Below are 6,856 nucleotides of genomic sequence, written 5' to 3'. Positions count from 1 at the left end.
CTTAGAAGATAAGCAAATGTACAGCAAGGAGTGAATTTTCAAAGGCATTAAACAGGTAAAAGCAGCATATATGAAAGAAATCTAGTGCTTGAAACCTTTTGAAACTTCAGCCCTATGGAGTTACAAGCCTAAAAGTAGCAATTTCCAGTACCCTTTTACTTGTGTAAATGCTTTTGAAAATGTTTATGGTAGGTTTAATTTTCAATACGGCACTGATCTGGCAATGCACAAACCCAGTTAATTTACAAACAAAAGATACTCGCATACACTGAATTTAAATATCAGCTTGTTCTGTGGATAAAATTGTGCACATACACTTAAATGGTTTGAAAAGTCCGTGTACACACATAACTTTGGAACATGCCTCCAAAACACACCCTGAGGGACTCTTTTCTATGAATGTACTTGTGTTATGGAACTAAGTGCTTACAAGTAAATTTGAAACGCCTGCCACATATAAAAACCAGGGGATATGCACGTGGCTGGGCTTTGTAAGCGCCATGCACATTTTACAAAGGGCTCGGCCACGTGCATAACCCCCGTTCACGCCGAAGTGCCGGGCCCTGAAAAAGGGGCGGGTCGGAGGCCGGCCGGGACAGGGACGTGGTAGCCGGCAGCCGCCCAGCATGTGGAAAATACTTCCGCTCTGGGGAAGCAGTAAGTAGTAAAATAAAAACATTTGGGGTAGCTAGGTAGGGGTTAGGGGTCAGGGTGGAGAGGGAAAAGGGAAGGAAGGTTAGGCAGGGAGGTAGGGAAGTTTCCTGCCAGTCCACTCCTTAATTAAGTGTGATCTGTATCTCATACAGGAATGTCGGTATATAAGAATTCTAAATAAATAAATAAATAATATTGTAATTTGAAAATTCCCCCCTCGTGAGTCGCGGTCCACCCACACATGCATGCGTGGATGTTAAAATCCGGCACGCATATGCACGGACATGGGATTTTATAACATGCATGCGCCATTTTGAAAATCTACCCCATGCTTTCTGGAGGTTATTGGTGATTTATGTGGGCTAACTCCATGTTTACCCATATAAAAAAGAAGCCAAAATCTTTGAAAACTTTCTCCATGTTGTGGTTAGAGAAACAGAATAGGATGGAAGATGAGGACCATAAGGCCCATCCAAATCTTACTTCTTGATGCAATGCCCCAATTGATCTCTGGCTTTCCCCTCATTTCTATACAGTGAGGGATCCTCTGGGTTTATCCCAGGCTTTCATGAAATCCACTTTTTGCCTCCACTTTCATGAAATGCTTTTACTTCTACTACCTTCACTGAGCGGCCATTTTATGCATCCACTTCACTTTCCATCAGGATGGTAAGATTATAGAGAGAGAGAAGATAGATACATACTGGCTGCACCTATAGCTAGGAGCAGAGTGGTTCTGGACTCTCTTGGTTCAACACAAGGAAGCTGCAGCTGGGGAGCACAGGACTTTACACTGGGAAAGTGCTAGGATGTGATTATCATCGAGGGTATTCTGTTGGCTAATAGGAATGTGCTTATCCTGTAGGACAGATTCTCTAATGGTGGGAGCTGTTTCTTTAAACATTTAAAACATAATCTTATGTCTTTGGTGGGAGTTGTTTGGTTTTCTTTTTCCATTCCACAGTCCCCATATTCAACCCTTGCCTAATTAGGGATTGGGAAGAACATTTGCAAATGGTGGCCTCACACAAAATGAAAATTAACCCCAACTAAAATGTAAGAACTTGTGCGTCAATTTGGGTCTTTCATAAAACAAAACAAAAATGAACCAAATATTTGTAAGTAACTTAAAGCAAATTGATTCAGACTAGATGGAGGTTATCCAGTCTAGCAGCCCCTTTGCTTCTTAGGGAAAGGTCACCTAAAAGAAGATCATCACCTTGGTATGGCAGGAATTTATCCTTTAGCTAGGAGCTGCTCTCCAGGTGATGAGTTATCCTCTCACACTGAGAATGTTCTTCTATTGGTGATTGTACAGGTAGGAAGAATAGGACTGCTATTATTATTGGGATATGATCACTAGGAATGTAGATAGATGGGTGGCTGGTAGTCATGAGGCTCAATTGCTAACTTATTTGTCTGGTCTTAAGGTAGCAGACCTCATGTGTCATCTAGAAAGGATTTTAGGGAGTGAAGGGGAGGAGCCAGCTGTCATAGTACATGTGGGTACTAAAGTCATAGTACATGTGGGTACTAAAGACATAGTACATGTGGCTTTCAGAGCCTCTCAGAAAAGAGGCTCTGAAAGCCAGAGTAATATTTTAAGGTAAGAGATTAAAATCCAGAACCTCCAGGGTAGCATTCTCAGAAATGTTCCAAATTCCCACACAGTGTTATGGTTATTGGTGTTTGGGTGGATCCTTGGACACTGTGGCAGCTGACCACGCCTACGGGGGGCAGTCCTGTGAGGGACCACATTGTCAGGCTAAACTCCGGACAGACAAACACAGATTTGAATCTTTTATTAAACAGTATATGGAACCACCAGAGGTGGCAGTAGTGAGTAGTGGTTGTAGAGCCCGGCTCGGTGCGTCTCTCACAGAATACTGGAACAGTGGATCCTCTGTAAGCAGTGCTGTAGTGGAAAGAGACTGAGAGATATGAGCACACAATAGAATTAGCATTCAGAGTCCCAAGTAGAATAGGAGAGCTCCAAGACAGGGAGAGCAGGCCCTCGACGAGCGAGTACCTGATCCCTTAGAGCAGAGAGATTCGGTAGCTTTGTACTCACTAGCAGTAGTAGAGATTCCACTAAACGAGAGGTCTGGCACCGGGGCAGAGGGCAGGCCCTCGAGGAGCGAGTACCTGATTCCGGTGAAGCGGTACTGTAGAGAGAGATGTTTCTTGTACTCACAGATGATGACTGTAGTTAGTTCTTCCAAGTAGAAGGTAGAAGTTGCAGGCAGCGACACAGGGAACATGGGCCCTCGAGGAGTGAGTACCGGTTTCCTGATAGCACCTGAAAGAAGCAGAGAAGCCCCCGAGGAGCAGGTACCCCGTTAATGACCCCGAAGGGTAGTAAGAGTTCCAGACGAGCTGGAGTGGCAGAGTAGCTTAGGAACGGAGAGCGAATCCCATCCATAGAGTTCCGTAGTGTTCCGGTAGTGTTCCTATTGCTAACTCAACAAGCTAGCAAATGCAGTAGGCAGATATACCCTGGAGTTGTGACGTCAGAACAGGGGGACGCCCCTGAGGTTTGCGCCAACCTGGAAATAAAGATGAGGGTGGCGTGCGTGCGCGCGCCCTTGAGGTACCTTGAAGGAGCATGGCAGGAGGCATCACCAAAGCTGGTCCGGGGACACCGGAGAGGACGGCAAACAGACGCTATGTGAGGGCTACCTTTGCCCTCACTATGTCATACGGGTGACGGTCGCCCGTATGACATAGTGAGGGCAAAGGTAGCGCCGGCGCCATTTTGAAGATTGGCAATACGGCCCGCGTGCAGGAGGTTGCTCCCGGACCCCCGCTGGACTTTTGGCAAGTCTTGTGGGGGTCAGGAGGCCCCCCCAAGTTGGCCAAAAGTCCCTGGGGGTCCAGCAGGTGTCCGGGGGTGATCTCCTGCACGCGTGACGTCGGGAGCCAGGAACCAAAATGGCGCCGGCGCTACCTTTGCCCTGTCACATGATAAGGGCAAAGGGCCACCGGCGCCATTTCTCAACGCAGCCATGGCCAGAGAGCTGGAGATTGCGTCGGGACCCCCCCACTGGACCCCAGGTAATTTAAAACATTTTGGGGGGGTTCGGGAGGGTGGGGGATTTGTTTTAAAGGTTCGGGGTGGGTTTTAGGGTTTTTTTTGGTGTGCCGGTTTTCCCGCGCCCTATTTAACGATACAATACAAATGCCTCTGACGATAAATCGGGGGCATTTGTATTGTATCGTGCACTCTAACGATTTTGGACAATTTTAAAATTATCTGACGATAATTTTAATCGTTCAAAAATGATTCACATCCCTAACAATTACTAAATATGCAAGAACTGTAAGGGAACGTCTTACTCTCCTTATAACCAATACCTTAAAGAGGATCTCAAGAACTAGATCTATCATTTAAATATGACCTAAGTTTATTTATTTATTTATTTATTTATGGATTTATATACCGGGAGTTCCTGTATACAATACATATCACTCCGGTTCACAGTTAAACGGTAATAACTACTGCCGTGTGGCAGTTTACATGGAACAAATTTTTTCATTGGAACAAATCAGAACTTGATATGAGAAGAATAAGCAAACCAACTAACTAGTTTCAAACTTTAAACATATAAGTAAGGCAATTTAGTCTTAAAAGTTGTTCTGGGTAATTAAAAATATATTTAGTATCTCCGCAAAACAAAATGCAACGACACAGAAAATGTAAAACAAATTCTACTCCTCTATCTACCACCTCCCCTCTCATCGCTAAAAATGTCTTCCTCTTTATTTGGGTTATCCTCGCAATGTCAGGGAAAATTTGGATTACTTGCCCATGAAATTTTAACGTTTTAAACCTGAAATAATGTCTTAAGACATTGTCCCTTTCAGATATATAGGAAAATTACACCAATAGCGTAGCTCTTGATTTTATATCTGCCTCAAAAGATTTTTCCAAAAAATCAGTCAAGTCCAAATCTGTATCTTCTTTCTTTTCCTGTTGCGATATACCATTCTCCAAGGGCTGTCTCACAGCTAAATAATACATCATGGATATTACTGGTAGTGAACTTGATGAGAATTTCAAAATATTTAAAAGATAACTTTTAAATAACTCCATTGGAGATGATAGCTTGGTTTTGGGAAAATTTAGAATCCTCAAATTTGCCCTCTTAGACTGGTTTTCAAGAATTTCCATCCTGGTTTCCATCATTTTATCAGATTTTATCAAGTTAAATTGAATATCTTCAATCTCTTTTACTTTCCCATCAGTTGTTTTTAGTTGTTTTTCCATTGTTACCTCTTTTTCATCTATTACCTGCACTTTGGTAATGGCTTCTTGAACTGTAACAGTTAAGGTGTTGATAGACTTCTGCATTGATATCAAGATATTTCTTATTTCTTCTAAAGAGGGCACGAGAGATGGAGTGGCGGTAAATAGTGTAATATTGTTATTACTCACAGTTCCTGCCTCGATAAGGCCTTCACCACTTCTCCTATGTTGTTCTGGGGTTGGTTGTTTCTCCCGGTTATCAAGGCTCCTGGAACCCAGTTTTCCATGGTTCTCTGAAGAATCGGAATAACTTTCCGCTCTTCTCTGGACTCCAGCTGCCATTAAGAAGTTATCAACAAGAATTTCCCGCGACTCTCGCGGTCTGTCCACATTCGGCATGTCCTCGGGGTATCCCAGCGGTGGTTCTGGTATTATTGGTGCACCCGGGCTTAATGATATTTCTAGGGTCAGGGAGCTTGGTAGCTGCTCCTTACTGGCTCCAGCGACATCAGCATCCGGCCTATCTATCGGCGTTTTAGTGAAGACTTCGTCAATCCTTGGTTGACAAGAATCCTGCTCCGGGGTAGAGGTAATTTCTCATATACGAGCTTTCCTTTTTGTGTGGCATATTCTTTTTTCCAGGAAAATCTCAAAAGAAAATAGTAAGCTCGATAAGAAATTTCAAATGCAACTGGGAGAGACCAGCCTTCACGCCCTTACTAAGGGAGGTATTTTTAATCATTGACAATTCATCTTTCAGGTGAGTCAACTTGTTTTTTTATTGCAAATAGCTTAAGGCAAATGGGACAAGATATATTTGGTTCTTTTTTGTTTGCTCTGACAAGGACCCATAATTGACCCATAGGTTCTTAAATTCTAGTCAGGGTTAAATTTTCATTTTGTCTTAAGCCTTGAGATGGTATGCCTTAGGACTAAAGCACTACAGTTGTTATACTGAATAATAGTCATTGTATTAATTTGTGTCTATGAAGATCACTTGTTTTATTGTGACTAATCTGCAAGTTGTTAGATTTGTTTTTAATTTGCATAAGAACATAAAACTTGCCACACTGCATCAGACCAAAGGTCCATCAAGAACAATATTAGTTTAGTTTATGAACTTGATTAATCGCTATTTCTTTCTATGGTAAATCAAAACAATTTTAAATTAAGAATAAAATACATGGCAATAATTAAAAAAACACATTACAAAGTAAAATAAATCTAAAGCAAACACTTAAAAATTAACAAAGTTGTTATGATTAAAAAGGAATTAGACAATGAAAATATCCTGTTTCTAACAGCAGCCAATTCAGGTCACATGTACCTGGTAGGATCCCAAGGGGTAGTTAGATACCATGCTGCTTATCCCAGAGGTAAGCAGTGGATTTCTGTAACTCCACCTTAATAATGTTTAAGAAGTTGTAATACTGGGTCAGACTGAGGGTCTGACATGCTCAGGATCCTGTTTCCAACAGTGGACAATCCAGGATGTAAGTAGTTGGCAAGTACCCAAACATTAAATAGATCCCATGCTACTGTGTTGTGTCCGGTCTTCAATGGCTTCGCCCCGCTTACCTCACCTTGTTCTTGGCTCCTCCCGCTTACCTGGGCTTGTTGTTACCCAGGTAGAGAGTCCATCAAGCTAGGTTGAGAGAACATTGCCTAAATCTTATCTTGGAGTGAGTTTCTTCACTCCGTAGGTCATCAAATCTTCACAAGAGACCACTGTTCTGTTCGTACGTCTCACGTTGAATGGGAAAGTGGCCCCTAACCCCCTACACTAATACTTAAACCTCACCTCGAGTTACTAGGTGGGCCTCCCATAGGGATACAAATACCTGTCTAGGGAGGAGGCACTATAGCAAGGTTCTCTCTCTCTCTCTCTCTCTCTCTCTCTCTCTCTCTCTCTCTCTGCAGCATACTGAAACAGGCCCATCCAGAAACATCATGAAC

Source organism: Rhinatrema bivittatum, chromosome 19, assembly GCF_901001135.1.
Source record: "Rhinatrema bivittatum chromosome 19, aRhiBiv1.1, whole genome shotgun sequence".
In the NCBI taxonomy this organism is placed as follows: domain Eukaryota; kingdom Metazoa; phylum Chordata; class Amphibia; order Gymnophiona; family Rhinatrematidae; genus Rhinatrema; species Rhinatrema bivittatum.
The sequence above is the reverse complement of the archived record's forward strand: the minus strand, read 5'-3'. Positions refer to the sequence as shown.